This window comes from Nothobranchius furzeri, chromosome 3, assembly GCF_043380555.1.
Source record: "Nothobranchius furzeri strain GRZ-AD chromosome 3, NfurGRZ-RIMD1, whole genome shotgun sequence".
NCBI lineage: Eukaryota > Metazoa > Chordata > Actinopteri > Cyprinodontiformes > Nothobranchiidae > Nothobranchius > Nothobranchius furzeri.
Genome location: NC_091743.1, coordinates 20,477,010 through 20,497,212, shown reverse-complemented (window position 1 = coordinate 20,497,212; position 20,203 = coordinate 20,477,010).

The window sequence follows — 20,203 nt, the reverse complement described above, 5'->3', positions numbered from 1 at the left end:
CGGGGCGCGTCTTACTTGGGCCTCTCTCCTAGAGGCCCTCTGTCAGACCCAGTGTTGACATGTGGCAAGACGCTCCTCGGGGCGTGTCTTGCTTGGGCCTCTCTCATGGAGGCCCTCAGTCAGACCCAGTGTTGACAAGTGTCAAGACGCTCCTCGGGGCGCGTCTTGCTTGGGCCTCTCTCCTGGAGGCACTCAGTCAGACCCATTGTTGAATGTGGCAAGACGCTCCTCGGGGCGCGTCTTGCTTGGGCTTCTCTCCTGGAGGCCCTCAGTCAGACCTATTGTTGACAAGAGGCAAGACGCTCCTCGGGGCGCTTCTTGCTTGGGCCTCTCTCCTGGAGGCGCTCAGTCAGACCCAGTGTTGACATGTGGCAAGACGCTCCTCGGGGCACGTCTTGCTTGGGCCTCTCTCCTGGAGGCGCTCAGTCAGACCCAGTGTTGACATGTGGCAAGACGCTCCTCGGGGCGCGTCTTGCTTGGGCCTCTCTCCTGGAGGCGCTCAGTCAGACCCAGTGGTGATATTTGGCAAGACGCTCCTCGGGGCGCTTCTTACTTGGGCCTCTCTCCTGGAGGCGCTCAGTCAGACCCATTGTTGACATGTGGCAAGACGCTCCTCGGGGCGCGTCTTGCTTGGGCTTCTCTCATTGAGGCCCTCAGTCAGACCCAGTGTTGACATGTGTCAAGACGCTCCTCGGGGCGTGTCTTGCTTGGGCCTCTCTCCTGGAGGCGCTCAGTCAGACCCAGTGTTGACATGTGGCAAGACACTCCTCGGGGCACGTCTTGCTTGGGCCTCTCTCCTGGAGGCCCTCTGTCAGACCCAGTGTTGACATGTGGCAAGACGCTCCTCGGGGCGTGTCTTGCTTGGGCTTCTCTCCTGGAGGCGCTCAGTCAGACCCAGTGTTGACATGTGGCAAGACGCTCCTCGGGGCACGTCTTGCTTGGGCTTCTCTCCTGGAGGCCCTCAGTCAGACCCAGTGTTGACAAGTGTCAAGACGCTCCTCGGGGCACGTCTTGCTTGGGCCTCTCTCCTGAAGGCGCTTAGTCAGACCCAGTGTTGACATGTGGCAAGACGCTCCTCGGGGCGCGTCTTGCTTGGGCCTCTCTCCTGGAGGCTCTCAGTCAGACCCAGTGGTGACATGTGGCAAGACGCTCCTCGGTGCGCCGTCTTGCTTGGGCCTCTCTCCTGGAGGCGCTCAGTCAGACCCAGTGTTGACATGTGGCAAGACACTCCTCGGGGCGCGTCTTGCTTGGGCCTCTCTACTGGAGGCCCTCTGTCAGACCCAGTGTTGACATGTGGCAAGAAACTCCTCGGGGCGCGTCTTGCTTGGGCTTCTCTCATGGAGGCCCTCAGTCAGACCCAGTGTTGACAAGTGTCAAGACACTCCTCGGGGCGCATCTTGCTTGGGCCTCTCTCCTGGAGGCCCTCTGTCAGACCCAGTGTTGACATATGGCAAGACACTCCTCGGGGATCGTCTTGCTTGGGCCTCTCTCCTGGAGGCCCTCTGTCAGACCCAGTGTTGACATGTGGCAAGACGCTCCTAGGGGCGCGTCTTGCTTGGCTCTCTCTCCTGGAGGCGCTCAGTCAGACCGAGTGCTGACATGTGGCAAGACGCTCCTCGGGGCGTGTCTTGCTTGGGCCTCTCTCCTGGAGGCGCTCAGTCAGACCCAGTGGTGACATATGGCAAGACGCTCCTCGGGACGCGTATTGCTTGGGCCTCTCTCCTGGAGGCCCTCTGTCAGACCCAGTGTTGACATGTGGCAAGACACTCCTCGGGGCATGTCTTGCTTGGGCTTCTCTCATGGAGGCCCTCAGTCAGACCCAGTGTTAACAAGTGTCAAGACACTCCTCGGGGCGCGTCTTGCTTGGGCCTCTCTCCTGGAGGCGCTCAGTCAGACCCAGTGTTGACATGTGGCAAGACGCTCCTCGGGGCGCGTCTTACTTGGGCCTCTCTCCTGGAGGCGCTCAGTCAGACCCAGTGTTGACATGTGGCAAGACGCTCCTCGGGGCGCGTCTTGCTTGGGCCTCTCTCCTGGAGGCTCTCAGTCAGACCCAGTGGTGACATGTGGCAAGACGCTCCTCGGGGCGTGTCTTGCTTGGGCCTCTCTCCTGGAGGCGCTCAGTCAGACCGAGTGCTGACATGTGGCAAGACGCTCCTCGGGGCACGTCTTGCTTGGGCCTCTCTCCTGGAGGCCCTCAATCAGACCCAGTGTTGACACGTGGCAAGACGCTCCTCGGGGCGCATCTTGCTTGGGCCTCTCTCCTGGAGGCGCTCAGTTAGACCCAGTGTTGACATTGGGCAAGACGCTCCTCGGGGCGCGTCTTCCTTGGGCCTCTCTCCTGGAGGCGCTCAGTCAGACCCAGTGTTGACATGTGGCAAGACGCTCCTCGGGGCACGTCTTGCTTGGGCCTCTCTCCTGGAGGCGCTCAGTCAGACCCAGTGTTGACATGTGGCAAGACGCTCCTCGGGGCGCGTCTTGCTTGGGCCTCTCTCCTGGAGGCGCTCAGTCAGACCCAGTGGTGACATGTGGCAAGACGCTCCTAGGGGCGCGTCTTACTTGGGCCTCTCTCCTGGAGGCGCTCAGTAAGACCCAGTGGTGACATGTGGCAAGACGCTCTTCGGGGCACGTATTGCTTGGGCCTCTCTCCTGGAGGCCCTCTGTCAGACCCAGTGTTGACATGTGGCAAGACGCTCCTCGGGGCGCGTCTTGCTTGGGCCTCTCTCCTGGAGGCGCTCAGTCAGACCCAGTGGTGACATGTGGCAAGACGCTCCTCGGGGCGCGTCTTACTTGGGCCTCTCTCCTGGAGGCGCTCAGTCAGACCCAGTGGTGACATGTGGCAAGACGCTCTTCGGGGCACGTATTGCTTGGGCCTCTCTCTTGGAGGCCCTCTGTCAGACCCAGTGTTGACATGTGGCAAGACGCTCCTCGGGGCTCGTCTTGCTTGGGCCTCTCTCCTGGAGGCGCTCAGTTAGACCCAGTGTTGACATTGGGCAAGACGCTCCTCGGGGCGCGTCTTCCTTGGGCCTCTCTCCTGGAGGCGCTCAGTCAGACCCAGTGTTGACATGTGGCAAGACGCTCCTCGGGGCACGTCTTGCTTGGGCCTCTCTCCTGGAGGCGCTCAGTCAGACCCAGTGTTGACATGTGGCAAGACGCTCCTCGGGGCGCGTCTTGCTTGGGCCTCTCTCCTGGAGGCGCTCAGTCAGACCCAGTGGTGACATGTGGCAAGACGCTCCTCGGGGCGCGTCTTACTTGGGCCTCTCTCCTGGAGGCGCTCAGTCAGACCCAGTGGTGACATGTGGCAAGACGCTCTTCGGGGCACGTATTGCTTGGGCCTCTCTCTTGGAGGCCCTCTGTCAGACCCAGTGTTGACATGTGGCAAGACGCTCCTCGGGGCGCGTCTTGCTTGGGCCTCTCTCCTGGAGGCCCTCAATCAGACCCAGTGTTGACACGTGGCAAGACGCTCCTCGGGGCGCGTCTTGCTTGGGCCTCTCTCCTGGAGGCGCTCAGTCAGACCCAGTGTTGACATTTGGCAAGACGCTCCTCGGGGCGCGTCTTCCTTGGGCCTCTCTCCTGGAGGCCCTCAGTCAGACCCATTGTTGACAAGAGGCAAGACGCTCCTCGGGGCGCTTCTTGCTTGGGCCTCTCTCCTGGAGGCGCTCAGTCAGACCCAGTGTTGACATGTGGCAAGACGCTCCTCGGGGCACGTCTTGCTTGGGCCTCTCTCCTGGAGGCGCTCAGTCAGACCCAGTGTTGACATGTGGCAAGACGCTCCTCGGGGCGCGTCTTGCTTGGGCCTCTCTCCTGGAGGCGCTCAGTCAGACCCAGTGGTGACATGTGGCAAGACGCTCCTCGGGGCGCGTCTTACTTGGGCCTCTCTCCTGGAGGCGCTCAGTCAGACCCAGTGGTGACATGTGGCAAGACGCTCCTCGGGGCACGTATTGCTTGGGCCTCTCTCCTGGAGGCCCTCTGTCAGACCCAGTGTTGACATGTGGCAAGACGCTCCTCGGGGCGCGTCTTGCTTGGGCTTCTCTCATTGAGGCCCTCAGTCAGACCCAGTGTTGACATGTGTCAAGACGCTCCTCGGGGCGTGTCTTGCTTGGGCCTCTCTCCTGGAGGCGCTCAGTCAGACCCAGTGTTGACATGTGGCAAGACGCTCCTCGGGGCACGTCTTGCTTGGGCTTCTCTCCTGGAGGCCCTCAGTCAGACCCAGTGTTGACAAGTGTCAAGACGCTCCTCGGGGCACGTCTTGCTTGGGCCTCTCTCCTGGAGGTGCACAGTCAGACCCAGTGTTGACATGTGGCAAGACGCTCCTCGGAGCGCGTCTTGCTTGGGCCTCTCTCCTGGAGGCTCTCAGTCAGACCCAGTGGTGACATGTGGCAAGACGCTCCTCGGGGCGCGTCTTGCTTGGGCCTCTCTCCTGGAGGCGCTCAGTCAGACCCAGTGTTGACATGTGGCAAGACACTCCTCGGGGCGCGTCTTGCTTGGGCCTCTCTCCTGGAGGCCCTCTGACAGACCCAGTGTTGACATGTGGCAAGACCCTCCTCGGGGCGCGTCTTGCTTGGGCCTCTCTCCTGGAGGCCCTCAATCGGACCCAGTGTTGACACGTGGCAAGATGCTCCTCGGGGCGCGTCTTGCTTGGGCCTCTCTCCTGGAGGCGCTCAGTCAGACCGAGTAGTGACATGTGGCATGACGCTCCTCGGGCAAGTCTTGCTTGGGCCTCTCTCCTGGAGGCGCTCAGTCAGACCCAGTGGTGACATGTGGCAAGACACTCCTCGAGGCGCGTCTTGCTTCGGCCTCTCTCCTGGAGGCCCGCTGTCAGACCCAGTGTTGACATGTGGCAAGACGCTCCTAGGGGCGCGTCTTGCTTGGGTCTCTCTCCTGGAGGCGCTCAGTCAGACCGAGTGCTGACATGTGGCAAGACGCTCCTCGGGGCGCGTCTTGCTTGGGCCTCTCTCCTGGAGGCGCTCAGTCAGACCCAGTGGTGACATATGGCAAGATGCTTCTCGGGGCGCGTGTTGCTTGGGCCTCTCTCCTGGAGGCCCTCTGTCAGACCCAGTGTTGACATGTGGCAAGACGCTCCTCGGGGCGCGTCTTGCTTGGGCTTCTCTCCTGGAGGCCCGCTGTCAGACCCAGTGTTGACATGTGGCAAGATACTCTTAGGGGCGCATCTTGCTTGGGCCTCTCTCCTGGAGGCGCTCCGTCAGACCGAGTGCTGACATGTGGCAAGACGCTCCTCGGGGCGCGTCTTGCTTGGGCCTCTCTCCTTGAGGCGCTCAGTCAGACCCAGTGGTGACATATGGCAAGACGCTCCTCGGGGCGTGTGTTGCTTGGGCCTCTCTCCTGGAGGCCCTCTGTCAGACCCAGTGTTGACATGTGGCAAGACACTCCTCGGGGCGCGTCTTGCTTGGGCTTCTCTCCTGGAGACGCTCAGTCAGACCCAGTGTTGACATGTGGCAAGACGCTCCTAGGGGCGCGTCTTGCTTGGGCCTCTCTCCTGGAGGCGCTCAGTCAGACCGAGTGCTGACATGTGGCAAGACGCTCCTCGGTGCGCGTCTTGCTTTGGCCTCTCTCCTGGAGGAGCTCAGTCAGACCCTGTGGTGACATATGGCAAGACGCTCCTCGGGGCGCGTGTTGCGTGGGCCTCTCTCCTGGAGGCCCTCTGTCAGACCCAGTGTTGACATGTGGCAAGACACTCCTCGGGGCGCGTCTTGCTTGGGCTTCTCTCCTGGAGGCCCTCAGTCAGACCCAGTGTTGACAAGTGTCAAGACGCTCCTCGGGGCACGTCTTGCTTGGGCCTCTCTCCTGGAGGCGCTCAGTCAGAACGAGTGCTGACATGTGGCAAGGCGCTCCTCGGTGCGCGTCTTGCTTGGGCCTCTCTCCTGGAGGCGCTCAGTCAGACCCAGTGGTGACATATGGCAAGACGCTCCTCGGGGCGCGTGTTGCGTGGGCCTCTCTCCTGGAGGCCCTCTGTCAGACCCAGTGTTGACATGTGGCAAGACAGTCCTCGGGGCGCGTCTTGCTTGGGCTTCTCTCCTGGAGGCCCTCAGTCAGACCCAGTGTTGACAAGTGTCAAGACGCTCCTCGGGGCTCGTCTTTCTTGGGCCTCTCTCCTGGAGGCGCTCAGTCAGACCCATTGTTGACATGTGGCAAGACGCTCCTCGTGGCGCTTCTTGCTTGGGCCTCTCTCCTGGAGGCGCTCAGTCAGACCGAGTGCTGACATGTGGCAAGACGCTCCTCGGGGCGTGTCTTGCTTGGGCCTCTCTCCTAGAGGCGCTCAGTCAGACCCAGTGGTGACATATGGCAAGACGCTCCTCGGGGCGCGTATTGCTTGGGCCTCTCTCCTGGAGGCCCTCTGTCAGACCCAGTGTTGACATGTGGCAAGACACTCCTCGGGGCATGTCTTGCTTGGGCTTCTCTCATGGAGGCCCTCAGTCAGACCCAGTGTTAACAAGTGTCAAGACACTCCTCGGGGCGCGTCTTGCTTGGGCCTCTCTCCTGGAGGCGCTCAGTCAGACCCAGTGTTGACATGTGGCAAGACTCTCCTCGGGGCGCGTCTTACTTGGGCCTCTCTCCTGGAGGCGCTCAGTCAGACCCAGTGTTGACATGTGGCAAGACGCTCCTCGGGGCGCGTCTTGCTTGGGCCTCTCTCCTGGAGGCTCTCAGTCAGACCCAGTGGTGACATGTGGCAAGACGCTCCTCGGGGCGCGTCTTGCTTGGGCCTCTCTCCTGGAGGCGCTCAGTCAGACCGAGTGCTGACATGTGGCAAGACGCTCCTCGGGGCGCGTCTTGCTTGGGCCTCTCTCCTGGAGGCGCTCAGTCAGACCCAGTGGTGACATGTGGCAAGACGCTCCTCGGGGCACGTCTTGCTTGGGCCTCTCTCCTGGAGGCCCTCAATCAGACCCAGTGTTGACACGTGGCAAGACGCTCCTCGGGGCGCGTCTTACTTGGGCCTCTCTCCTGGAGGCGCTCAGTCAGACCGAGTGCTGACATGTGGCAAGACGCTCCTCGGGGCGCGTCTTGCTTGGGCCTCTCTCCTGGAGGCCCTCTGTCAGACCCAGTGTTGACATGTGGCAAGACGCTCCTCGGGGCGCATCTTGCTTGGGCCTCTCTCCTGGAGGCCCTCAATCAGACCCAGTGTTGACACGTGGCAAGACGCTCCTCGGGGCGCGTCTTGCTTGGGCCTCTCTCCTGGAGGCGCTCAGTCAAACCGAGTAGTGACATGTGGCATGACGCTCCTCGGGGCGCGTCTTGCTTGGGCCTCTCTCCTAGAGGCGCTCAGTCAGACCCAGTGTTGACATGTGGCAAGACGCTCCTCGGGGCACGTCTCGCTTGGGCCTCTCTCCTGGAGGCGCTCAGTCAGACCCAGTGATAACATGTGGCTAGACGCTCCTCGGGGCACGTATTGCATGGGCCTCTCTCCTGGAGGCCCTCTGTCAGACCCAGTGTTGACACGTGGCAAGACCCTCCTCGGGGCGCGTCTTGCTTGGGCCTCTCTCCTGGAGGCCCTATATCGGACCCAGTGTTCACACGTGGCAAGATGCTCCTCGGGGCGCGTCTTGCTTGGGCCTCTCTCCTGGAGGCGCTCAGTCAGACCCAGTGGTGACATGTGGCAAGACACTCCTCGAGGCGCGTCTTGCTTCGGCCTCTCTCCTGGAGGCCCTCTGTCAGACCCAGTGTTGACATGTGGCAAGACGCTCCTCGGGGCATGTCTTGCTTGGGCCTCTCTCATGGAGGCCCTCAGTCAGACCCAGTGTTGACAAGTGTCAAGACGCTCCTCGGGGCGCGTCTTGCTTGGGCCTCTCTCCTGGAGGCCCTCAGTCAGACCCATTGTTGAATGTGGCAAGACGCTCCTCGGGGCGCGTCTTGCTTGGGCTTCTCTCCTGGAGGCCCTCAGTCAGACCCATTGTTGACAAGAGGCAAGACGCTCCTCGGGGCGCTTCTTGCTTGGTGCCTCTCTCCTGGAGGCGCTCAGTCAGACCCAGTGTTGACATGTGGCAAGACGCTCCTCGGGGCACGTCTTGCTTGGGCCTCTCTCCTGGAGGCGCTCAGTCAGACCCAGTGTTGACATGTGGCAAGACGCTCCTCGGGGCGCGTCTTGCTTGGGCCTCTCTCCTGGAGGCGCTCAGTCAGACCCAGTGTTGACATGTGGCAAGACGCTCCTCGGGGCGCGTCTTGCTTGGGCCTCTCTCATGGAGGCCCTCAGTCAGACCCAGTGTTGACAAGTGTCAAGACGCTCCTCGGGGCTCGTCTTGCTTGGGCCTCATTCCTGGAGGCGCTCAGTCAGACCCATTGTTGACATGTGGCAAGACGCTCCTCGGGGCGCGTCTTGCTTGGGCTTCTCTCCTGGAGGCGCTCAGTCAGACCCAGTGTTGACATGTGGCAAGACGCTCCTCGGGGCACGTCTTGCTTGGGCTTCTCTCCTGGAGGCCCTCAGTCAGACCCAGTGTTGACAAGTGTCAAGACGCTCCTCGGGGCACGTCTTGCTTGGGCCTCTCTCCTGGAGGCGCTCAGTCAGACCCAGTGTTGACATGTGGCAAGACGCTCCTCGGGGCGCGTCTTGCTTGGGCTTCTCTCCTGGAGGCGCTCAGTCAGACCCAGTGTTGACATGTGGCAAGACGCTCCTCGGGGCACGTCTTGCTTGGGCTTCTCTCCTGGAGGCCCTCAGTCAGACCCAGTGTTGACAAGTGTCAAGACGCTCCTCGGGGCACGTCTTGCTTGGGCCTCTCTCCTGGAGGCGCTCAGTCAGACCCAGTGTTGACATGTGGCAAGACGCTCCTCGGGGCGCGTCTTGCTTGGGCCTCTCTCCTGGAGGCTCTCAGTCAGACCCAGTGGTGACATGTGGCAAGACGCTCCTCGGTGCGCCGTCTTGCTTGGGCCTCTCTCCTGGAGGCCCTCTGTCAGACCCAGTGTTGACATGTGGCAAGACGCTCCTAGGGGCGCGTCTTGCTCTGCTCTCTCTCCTGGAGGCGCTCAGTCAGACCGAGTGCTGACATGTGGCAAGACGCTCCTCGGGGCGTCTCTTGCTTGGGCCTCTCTCCTGGAGGCGCTCAGTCAGACCCAGTGGTGACATGTGGCAAGACACTCCTCGAGGCGCGTCTTGCTTCGGCCTCTCTCCTGGAGGCCCTCTGTCAGACCCAGTGTTGACATGTGGCAAGACGCTCCTCGGGGCATGTCTTGCTTGGGCCTCTCTCATGGAGGCCCTCAGTCAGACCCAGTGTTGACAAGTGTCAAGACGCTCCTCGGGGCGCGTCTTGCTTGGGCCTCTCTCCTGGAGGCCCTCAGTCAGACCCATTGTTGAATGTGGCAAGACGCTCCTCGGGGCGCGTCTTGCTTGGGCTTCTCTCCTGGAGGCCCTCAGTCAGACCCATTGTTGACAAGAGGCAAGACGCTCCTCGGGGCGCTTCTTGCTTGGTGCCTCTCTCCTGGAGGCGCTCAGTCAGACCCAGTGTTGACATGTGGCAAGACGCTCCTCGGGGCACGTCTTGCTTGGGCCTCTCTCCTGGAGGCGCTCAGTCAGACCCAGTGTTGACATGTGGCAAGACGCTCCTCGGGGCGCGTCTTGCTTGGGCCTCTCTCCTGGAGGCGCTCAGTCAGACCCAGTGTTGACATGTGGCAAGACGCTCCTCGGGGCGCGTCTTGCTTGGGCCTCTCTCATGGAGGCCCTCAGTCAGACCCAGTGTTGACAAGTGTCAAGACGCTCCTCGGGGCTCGTCTTGCTTGGGCCTCATTCCTGGAGGCGCTCAGTCAGACCCATTGTTGACATGTGGCAAGACGCTCCTCGGGGCGCGTCTTGCTTGGGCTTCTCTCCTGGAGGCGCTCAGTCAGACCCAGTGTTGACATGTGGCAAGACGCTCCTCGGGGCACGTCTTGCTTGGGCTTCTCTCCTGGAGGCCCTCAGTCAGACCCAGTGTTGACAAGTGTCAAGACGCTCCTCGGGGCACGTCTTGCTTGGGCCTCTCTCCTGGAGGCGCTCAGTCAGACCCAGTGTTGACATGTGGCAAGACGCTCCTCGGGGCGCGTCTTGCTTGGGCCTCTCTCCTGGAGGCTCTCAGTCAGACCCAGTGGTGACATGTGGCAAGACGCTCCTCGGTGCGCCGTCTTGCTTGGGCCTCTCTCCTGGAGGCGCTCAGTCAGACCCAGTGTTGACATGTGGCAAGACACTCCTCGGGGCGCGTCTTGCTTGGGCCTCTCTCCTGGAGGCCCTCTGTCAGACCCAGTGTTGACATGTGGCAAGAAACTCCTCGGGGCGCGTCTTGCTTGGGCTACTCTCATGGAGGCCCTCAGTCAGACCCAGTGTTGACAAGTGTCAAGACACTCCTCGGGGCGCATCTTGCTTGGGCCTCTCTCCTGGAGGCCCTCTGTCAGACCCAGTGTTGACATGTGGCAAGACACTCCTCGGGGATCGTCTTGCTTGGGCCTCTCTCCTGGAGGCCCTCTGTCAGACCCAGTGTTGACATGTGGCAAGACGCTCCTAGGGGCGCGTCTTGCTCTGCTCTCTCTCCTGGAGGCGCTCAGTCAGACCGAGTGCTGACATGTGGCAAGACGCTCCTCGGGGCGTCTCTTGCTTGGGCCTCTCTCCTGGAGGCGCTCAGTCAGACCCAGTGGTGACATATGGCAAGACGCTCCTTGGGACGCGTATTGCTTGGGCCTCTCTCCTGGAGGCCCTCTGTCAGACCCAGTGTTGACATGTGGCAAGACACTCCTCGGGGCATGTCTTGCTTGGGCTTCTCTCATGGAGGCCCTCAGTCAGACCCAGTGTTAACAAGTGTCAAGACACTCCTCGGGGCGCGTCTTGCTTGGGCCTCTCTCCTGGAGGCGCTCAGTCAGACCCAGTGTTGACATGTGGCAAGACGCTCCTCGGGGCGCGTCTTGCTTGGGCCTCTCTCCTGGAGGCTCTCAGTCAGACCCAGTGGTGACATGTGGCAAGACGCTCCTCGGGGCGCGTCTTGCTTGGGCCTCTCTCCTGGAGGCGCTCTGTCAGACCGAGTGCTGACATGTGGCAAGACGCTCCTCGGGGCGCGTCTTGCTTGATTCTCTCTCCTGGAGGCGCTCAGTCAGACCCAGTGGTGACATGTGGCAAGACGCTCCTCGGGGCACGTCTTGCTTGGGCCTCTCTCCTGGAGGCCCTCAATCAGACCCAGTGTTGACACGTGGCAAGACGCTCCTCGGGGCGCATCTTGCTTGGGCCTCTCTCCTGGAGGCGCTCAGTTAGACCCAGTGTTGACATTTGGCAAGACGCTCCTCGGGGCGCGTCTTCCTTGGGCCTCTCTCCTGGAGGCGCTCAGTCAGACCCAGTGTTGACATGTGGCAAGACGCTCCTCGGGGCGCGTCTTGCTTGGGCCTCTCTCCTGGAGGCGCTCAGTCAGACCGAGTGCTGACATGTGGCAAGACGCTACTCGGGGCGCGTCTTGCTTGGGCCTCTCTCCTGGAGGCCCTCTGTCAGACCCAGTGTTGACACGTGGCAAGACGCTCCTCGGGGCGCGTCTTGCTTGGGCCTCTCTCCTGGAGGCGCTCAGTCAGACCCAGTGGTGACAAATGGCAAGACGCTCCTCGGGGCGCATGTTGCGTGGGCCTCTCTCCTGGAGGCCCTCTGTCAGACCCAGTGTTGACATGTGGCAAGACACTCCTCGGGGCATGTCTTGCTTGGGCTTCTCTCATGGAGGCCCTCAGTCAGACCCAGTGTTAAAAGGTGTCAAGACACTCCTCGGGGCGCGTCTTGCTTGGGCCTCTCTCCTGGAGGCGCTCAGTCAGACCCAGTGTTGACATGTGGCAAGATGCTCCTCGGGGCGCGTCTTGCTTGGGCCTCTCTCCTGGAGGCTCTCAGTCAGACCCAGTGGTGACATGTGGCAAGACGCTCCTCGGGGCGCGTCTTGCTTGGGCCTCTCTCCTGGAGGCGCTCTGTCAGACCGAGTGCTGACATGTGGCAAGACGCTCCTCGGGGCGCGTCTTGCTTGATTCTCTCTCCTGGAGGCGCTCAGTCAGACCCAGTGGTGACATGTGGCAAGACGCTCCTCGGGGCACGTCTTGCTTGGGCCTCTCTCCTGGAGGCCCTCAATCAGACCCAGTGTTGACACGTGGCAAGACGCTCCTCGGGGCGCATCTTGCTTGGGCCTCTCTCCTGGAGGCGCTCAGTTAGACCCAGTGTTGACATTTGGCAAGACGCTCCTCGGGGCGCGTCTTCCTTGGGCCTCTCTCCTGGAGGCGCTCAGTCAGACCCAGTGTTGACATGTGGCAAGACGCTCCTCGGGGCGCGTCTTGCTTGGGCCTCTCTCCTGGAGGCGCTCAGTCAGACCGAGTGCTGACATGTGGCAAGACGCTACTCGGGGCGCGTCTTGCTTGGGCCTCTCTCCTGGAGGCCCTCTGTCAGACCCAGTGTTGACACGTGGCAAGACGCTCCTCGGGGCACGTCTTGCTTGGGCCTCTCTCCTGGAGGCGCTCAGTCAGACCCAGTGGTGACAAATGGCAAGACGCTCCTCGGGGCGCATGTTGCGTGGGCCTCTCTCCTGGAGGCCCTCTGTCAGACCCAGTGTTGACATGTGGCAAGACACTCCTCGGGGCGCGTCTTGCTTGGGCTTCTCTCCTGGAGGCCCTCAGTCAGACCCAGTGTTGACAAGTGTCAAGACGCTCCTCGGGGCACGTCTTGCTTGGGCCTCTCTCCTGGAGGCGCTCAGTCAGACCGAGTGCTGACATGTGGCAAGACGCTCCTCGGTGCGCGTCTTGCTCGGGCCTCTCTCCTGGAGGCGCTCAGTCAGACCCAGTGGTGACATATGGCAAGACGCTCCTCGGGGCGCGTGTTGCGTGGGCCTCTCTCCTGGAGGCCCTCTGTCAGACCCAGTGTTGACATGTGGCAAGACACTCCTCGGGGCGCGTCTTGCTTGGGCTTCTCTCCTGGAGGCCCTCAGTCAGACCCAGTGTTGACAAGTGTCAAGACGCTCCTCGGGGCGCGTCTTGCTTGGGCCTCTCTCCTGGAGGCGCTCAGTCAGACCCAGTGGTGACATATGGCAAGACGCTCCTCAGGGCACGTATTGCTTGGGCCTCTCTCCTGGAGGCCCTCTGTCAGACCCAGTGTTGACATGTGGCAAGACACTCCTCGGGGCGCGTCTTGCTTGGGCCTCTCTCCTGGAGGCCCTCTGTCAGACCCAGTGTTGACATGTGGCAAGACGCTCCTAGGGGCGCGTCTTGCTTGGCTCTCTCTCCCGGAGGCGCTCAGTCAGACCGAGTGCTGACATGTGGCAAGACGCTCCTCGGGGCGTGTCTTGCTTGGGCCTCTCTCCTGGAGGCGCTCAGTCAGACCCAGTGTTAACAAGTGTCAAGACACTCCTCGGGGCGCGTCTTGCTTGGGCCTCTCTCCTGGAGGCGCTCAGTCAGACCCAGTGTTGACATGTGGCAAGACGCTCCTCGGGGCACGTCTTACTTGGGCCTCTCTCCTGGAGGCGCTCAGTCAGACCCAGTGTTGACATGTGGCAAGACGCTCCTCGGGGCGCGTCTTGCTTGGGCCTCTCTCCTGGAGGCTCTCAGTCAGACCCAGTGTTGACATGTGGCAAGACGCTCCTCGGGGCGCGTCTTGCTTGGGCCTCTCTCCTGGAGGCGCTCAGTCAGACCGAGTGCTGACATGTGGCAAGACGCTCCTCGGGGCGCGTCTTGCTTGGGCCTCTCTCCTGGAGGCCCTCTGTCAGACCCAGTGTTGACATGTGGCAAGACGCTCCTCGGGTCGCGTCTTGCTTGGGCCTCTCTCCTGGAGGCCCTCAATCAGACCCAGTGTTGACACGTGGCAAGACGCTCCTCGGGGCGCATCTTGCTTGGGCCTCTCTCCTGGAGGCGCTCAGTCAAACCGAGTATTGACATGTGGCATGACGCTCCTCGGGGCGCGTCTTGCTAGGGCCTCTCTCCTGGAGGCCCTCTGTCAGACCCAGTGTTGACATGTGGCAAGACACTCCTCGGGGCGCGTCTTGCTTGGGCTTCTCTCATGGAGGCCCACAGTCAGACCCAGTGTTGACAAGTGTCAAGACACTCCTCGGGGCGCATCTTGCTTGGGCCTCTCTCCTGGAGGCGCTCAGTCAGACCCATTGTGGACATGTGGCAAGACGCTCCTCGGGGCGCGTCTTGCTCGGGCTTCTCTCCTGGAGGCCCTCAGTCAGACCCATTGTTGACATGTGGCAAGACGTTCCTCGGGGCGCTTCTTGCTTGGGCCTCTCTCCTGGAGGCGCTCAGTCAGACCCAGTGTTGACATGTGGCAAGACTCTACTCGGGGCGCTTCTTGCTTGGGCCTCTCTCCTGGAGGCGCTCAGTCAGACCCAGTGTGGACATGTGGCAAGACGCTCCTCGGGGCACGTCTCGCTTGGGCCTCTCTCCTGGAGGCGCTCAGTCAGACCCAGTGATAACATGTGGCTAGACGCTCCTCGGGGCACGTATTGCATGGGCCTCTCTCCTGGAGGCCCTCTGTCAGACCCAGTGTTGACACGTGGCAAGACCCTCCTCGGGGCGCGTCTTGCTTGGGCCTCTCTCCTGGAGGCCCTCAATCGGACCCAGTGTTCACACGTGGCAAGATGCTCCTCGGGGCGCGTCTTGCTTGGGCCTCTCTCCTGGAGGCGCTCAGTCAGACCCAGTGGTGACATGTGGCAAGACACTCCTCGAGGCGCGTCTTGCTTCGGCCTCTCTCCTGGAGGCCCGCTGTCAGACCCAGTGTTGACATGTGGCAAGACGCTCCTAGGGGCGCGTCTTGCTTGGGTCTCTCTCCTGGAGGCGCTCAGTCAGACCGAGTGCTGACATGTGGCAAGACGCTCCTCGGGGCGTGTCTTGCTTGGGCCTCTCTCCTGGAGGCGCTCAGTCAGACCCAGTGGTGACATATGGCAAGACGCTTCTCGGGGCGCGTGTTGCTTGGGCCTCTCTCCTGGAGGCGCTCTGTCAGACCCAGTGGTGACATATGGCAAGACACTCCACGGGGCGCGTATTGCTTGGGCCTCTCTCCTGGAAGCCCTCTGTCAGACCCAGTGGTGACATGTGGCAAGACACTCCTCGGGGCGCGTCTTGCTTGGGCCTCTCTCCTGGAGGCCCTCTGTCAGACCCAGTGTTGACATGTGGCAAGACGCTCCTAGGGGCGCGTCTTGCTTGGGCCTCTCTCCTGGAGGCGCTCAGTCAGACCGAGTGCTGACATGTGGCAAGACGCTCATCGGTGCGCGTCTTGCTTTGGCCTCTCTCCTGGAGGCGCTCAGTCAGACCCAGTGGTGACATATGGCAAGACGCTCCTCGGGGCGCGTGTTGCGTGGGCCTCTCTCCTGGAGGCCCTCTGTCAGACCCAGTGTTGACATGTGGCAAGACACTCCTCGGGCGCGTCTTGCTTGGGCTTCTCTCCTGGAGGCCCTCAGTCAGACCCAGTTTTGACAAGTGTCAAGACGCTCCTCGGGGCACGTCTTGCTTGGGCCTCTCTCCTGGAGGCGCTCAGTCAGACCGAGTGCTGACATGTGGCAAGACGCTCCTCGGTGCGCGTCTTGCTTGGGCTTCTCTCCTGGAGGCCCTCAGTCAGACCCAGTTTTGACAAGTGTCAAGACGCTCCTCGGGGCACGTCTTGCTTGGGCCTCTCTCCTGGAGGCGCTCAGTCAGACCGAGTGCTGACATGTGGCAAGACGCTCCTCGGTGCGCATCTAGCTTGGGCCTCTCTCCTGGAGGCGCTCAGTCAGACCCAGTGGTGACATATGGCAAGACGCTCCTCGGGGCGCGTGTTGCGTGGGCCTCTCTCCTGGAGGCCCTCTGTCAGACCCAGTGTTGACATGTGGCAAGACACTCCTCGGGGCACGTCTTGCTTGGGCTTCTCTCCTGGAGGCCCTCAGTCAGATCCAGTGTTGACAAGTGTCAAGACGCTCCTCGGGGCACGTCTTTCTTGGGCCTCTCTCCTGGAGGCGCTCAGTCAGACCTATTGTTGACATGTGGCAAGACGCTCCTCGTGGCGCTTCTTGCTTGGGCCTCTCTCCTGGAGGCGCTCAGTCAGACCCAGTGTTGACATTTGGCAAGACGCTCCTCGGGGCGCGTCTTGCTTGGGCCTCTCTCCTGGAGGCGCTCAGTCAGACCCAGTGGTGACATATGGCAAGACGCTCCTCAGGGCGCGTATTGCTTGGGCCTCTCTCCTGGAGGCCCTCTGTCAGACCCAGTGTTGACATGTGGCAAGACACTCCTCGGGGCGAGTCTTGCTTGGGCCTCTCTCCTGGAGGCCCTCTGTCAGACCCAGTGTTGACATGTGGCAAGACGCTCCTAGGGGCGCGTCTTGCTTGGCTCTCTCTCCTGGAGGCGCTCAGTCAGACCGAGTGCTGACATGTGGCAAGACGCTCCTCGGGGCGCGTCTTACTTGGGCCTCTCTCTTGGAGGCGCTCAGTCAGACCCATTGTTGACATGTGGCAAGACGCTCCTCGGGGCGCGTCTTGCTTGGGCCTCTCTCCTGGAGGCTCTCAGTCAGACCCAGTGGTGACATGTGGCAAGACGCTCCTCGGGGCGCGTCTTGCTTGGGCCTCTCTCCTGGAGGCGCTCAGTCAGACCGAGTGCTGACATGTGGCAAGACGCTCCTCGGGGCGCGTCTTGCTTGGGCCTCTCTCCTGGAGGCCCTCTGTCAGACCCAGTGTTGACATGTGGCAAGACGCTCCTCGAGGCGCATCTTGCTTGGGCCTCTCTCCTGGAGGCCCTCAATCAGACCCAGTGTTGACACGTGGCAAGACGCTCCTCGGGGCGCGTCTTGCTTGGGCCTCTCTCCTGGAGGAGCTCAGTCAAACCGAGTAGTGACATGTGGCATGACGCTCCTCGGGGCGCGTCTTGCTTGGGCCTCTCTCCTAGAGGCCCTCTGTCAGACCCAGTGTTGACATGTGGCAAGACGCTCCTCGGGGCGTGTCTTGCTTGGGCCTCTCTCATGGAGGCCCTCAGTCAGACCCAGTGTTGACAAGTGTCAAGACGCTCCTCGGGGCGCGTCTTGCTTGGGCCTCTCTCCTGGAGGCACTCAGTCAGACCCATTGTTGAATGTGGCAAGACGCTCCTCGGGGCGCGTCTTGCTTGGGCTTCTCTCCTGGAGGCCCTCAGTCAGACCTATTGTTGACAAGAGGCAAGACGCTCCTCGGGGCGCTTCTTGCTTGGGCCTCTCTCCTGGAGGCGCTCAGTCAGACCCAGTGTTGACATGTGGCAAGACGCTCCTCGGGGCACGTCTTGCTTGGGCCTCTCTCCTGGAGGCGCTCAGTCAGACCCAGTGTTGACATGTGGCAAGACGCTCCTCGGGGCGCGTCTTGCTTGGGCCTCTCTCCTGGAGGCGCTCAGTCAGACCCAGTGGTGATATTTGGCAAGACGCTCCTCGGGGCGCTTCTTACTTGGGCCTCTCTCCTGGAGGCGCTCAGTCAGACCCATTGTTGACATGTGGCAAGACGCTCCTCGGGGCGCGTCTTGCTTGGGCTTCTCTCATTGAGGCCCTCAGTCAGACCCAGTGTTGACATGTGTCAAGACGCTCCTCGGGGCGTGTCTTGCTTGGGCCTCTCTCCTGGAGGCGCTCAGTCAGACCCAGTGTTGACATGTGGCAAGACACTCCTCGGGGCGCGTCTTGCTTGGGCCTCTCTCCTGGAGGCCCTCTGTCAGACCCAGTGTTGACATGTGGCAAGACGCTCCTCGGGGCGCGTCTTGCTTGGGCTTCTCTCCTGGAGGCGCTCAGTCAGACCCAGTGTTGACATGTGGCAAGACGCTCCTCGGGGCACGTCTTGCTTGGGCTTCTCTCCTGGAGGCCCTCAGTCAGACCCAGTGTTGACAAGTGTCAAGACGCTCCTCGGGGCACGTCTTGCTTGGGCCTCTCTCCTGGAGGCGCTTTGTCAGACCCAGTGTTGACATGTGGCAAGACGCTCCTCGGGGCGCGTCTTGCTTGGGCCTCTCTCCTGGAGGCTCTCAGTCAGACCCAGTGGTGACATGTGGCAAGACGCTCCTCGGTGCGCCGTCTTGCTTGGGCCTCTCTCCTGGAGGCGCTCAGTCAGACCCAGTGTTGACATGTGGCAAGACACTCCTCGGGGCGCGTCTTGCTTGGGCCTCTCTCCTGGAGGCCCTCAGTCAGACCCAGTGTTGACAAGTGTCAAGACACTCCTCGGGGCGCATCTTGCTTGGGCCTCTCTCCTGGAGGCCCTCTGTCAGACCCAGTGTTGACATGTGGCAAGACACTCCTCGGGGATCGTCTTGCTTGGGCCTCTCTCCTGGAGGCCCTCTGTCAGACCCAGTGTTGACATGTGGCAAGACGCTCCTAGGGGCGCGTCTTGCTTGGCTCTCTCTCCTGGAGGCGCTCAGTCAGACCGAGTGCTGACATGTGGCAAGACGCTCCTCGGGGCGTGTCTTGCTTGGGCCTCTCTCCTGGAGGCGCTCAGTCAGACCCAGTGGTGACATATGGCAAGACGCTCCTCGGGACGCGTATTGCTTGGGCCTCTCTCCTGGAGGCCCTCTGTCAGACCCAGTGTTGACATGTGGCAAGACACTCCTCGGGGCATGTCTTGCTTGGGCTTCTCTCATGGAGGCCCTCAGTCAGACCCAGTGTTAACAAGTGTCAAGACACTCCTCGGGGCGCGTCTTGCTTGGGCCTCTCTCCTGGAGGCGCTCAGTCAGACCCAGTGTTGACATGTGGCAAGACGCTCCTCGGGGCGCGTCTTACTTGGGCCTCTCTCCTGGAGGCGCTCAGTCAGACCCAGTGTTGACATGTGGCAAGACGCTCCTCGGGGCGCGTCTTGCTTGGGCATCTCTCCTGGAGGCTCTCAGTCAGACCCAGTGGTGACATGTGGCAAGACGCTCCTCGGGGCGCGTCTTGCTTGGGCCTCTCTCCTGGAGGCGCTCAGTCAGACCGAGTGCTGACATGTGGCAAGACGCTCCTCGGGGCGCGTCTTGCTTGGGCCTCTCTCCTGGAGGCGCTCAGTCAGACCCAGTGGTGACATGTGGCAAGACGCTCCTCGGGGCACGTCTTGCTTGGGCCTCTCTCCTGGAGGCCCTCAATCAGACCCAGTGTTGACACGTGGCAAGACGCTCCTCGGGGCGCATCTTGCTTGGGCCTCTCTCCTGGAGGCGCTCAGTTAGACCCAGTGTTGACATTGGGCAAGACGCTCCTCGGGGCGCGTCTTCCTTGGGCCTCTCTCCTGGAGGCGCTCAGTCAGACCCAGTGTTGACACGTGGCAAGACGCTCCTCGGGGCACGTCTTGCTTGGGCCTCTCTCCTGGAGGCGCTCAGTCAGACCCAGTGTTGACATGTGGCAAGACGCTCCTCGGGGCGCGTCTTGCTTGGGCCTCTCTCCTGGAGGCGCTCAGTCAGACCCAGTGGTGACATGTGGCAAGACGCTCCTAGGGGCGCGTCTTACTTGGGCCTCTCTCCTGGAGGCGCTCAGTAAGACCCAGTGGTGACATGTGGCAAGACGCTCTTCGGGGCACGTATTGCTTGGGCCTCTCTCCTGGAGGCCCTCTGTCAGACCCAGTGTTGACATGTGGCAAGACGCTCCTCGGGGCGCGTCTTGCTTGGGCCTCTCTCCTGGAGGCCCTCAATCAGACCCAGTGTTGACACATGGCAAGACGCTCCTCGGGGCGCGTCTTGCTTGGGCCTCTCTCCTGGAGGCGCTCAGTCAGACCCAGTGTTGACAGTTGGCAAGACGCTCCTCGGGGCGCATCTTCCTTGGGCCTCTCTCCTGGAGGCGCTCAGTCAGACCCAGTGTTGACATGTGGCAAGACGCTCCTCGGGGCGCGTCTTGCTTGGGCCTCTCTCCTGGAGGCGCTCAGTCAGACCCAGTGGTGACATGTCGCAAGACGCTCCTCGGGGCGCGTCTTACTTGGGCCTCTCTCCTGGAGGCGCTCAGTCAGACCCAGTGGTGACATGTGGCAAGACGCTCTTCGGGGCACGTATTGCTTGGGCCTCTCTCTTGGAGGCCCTCTGTCAGACCCAGTGTTGACATGTGGCAAGACGCTCCTCGGGGCGCGTCTTGCTTGGGCCTCTCTCCTGGAGGCCCTCAATCAGACCCAGTGTTGACACGTGGCAAGACGCTCCTCGGGGCGCGTCTTGCTTGGGCCTCTCTCCTGGAGGCGCTCAGTCAGACCCAGTGTTGACATTTGGCAAGACGCTCCTCGGGGCGCGTCTTCCTTGGGCCTCTCTCCTGGAGGCCCTCAGTCAGACCCATTGTTGACAAGAGGCAAGACGCTCCTCGGGGCGCTTCTTGCTTGGGCCTCTCTCC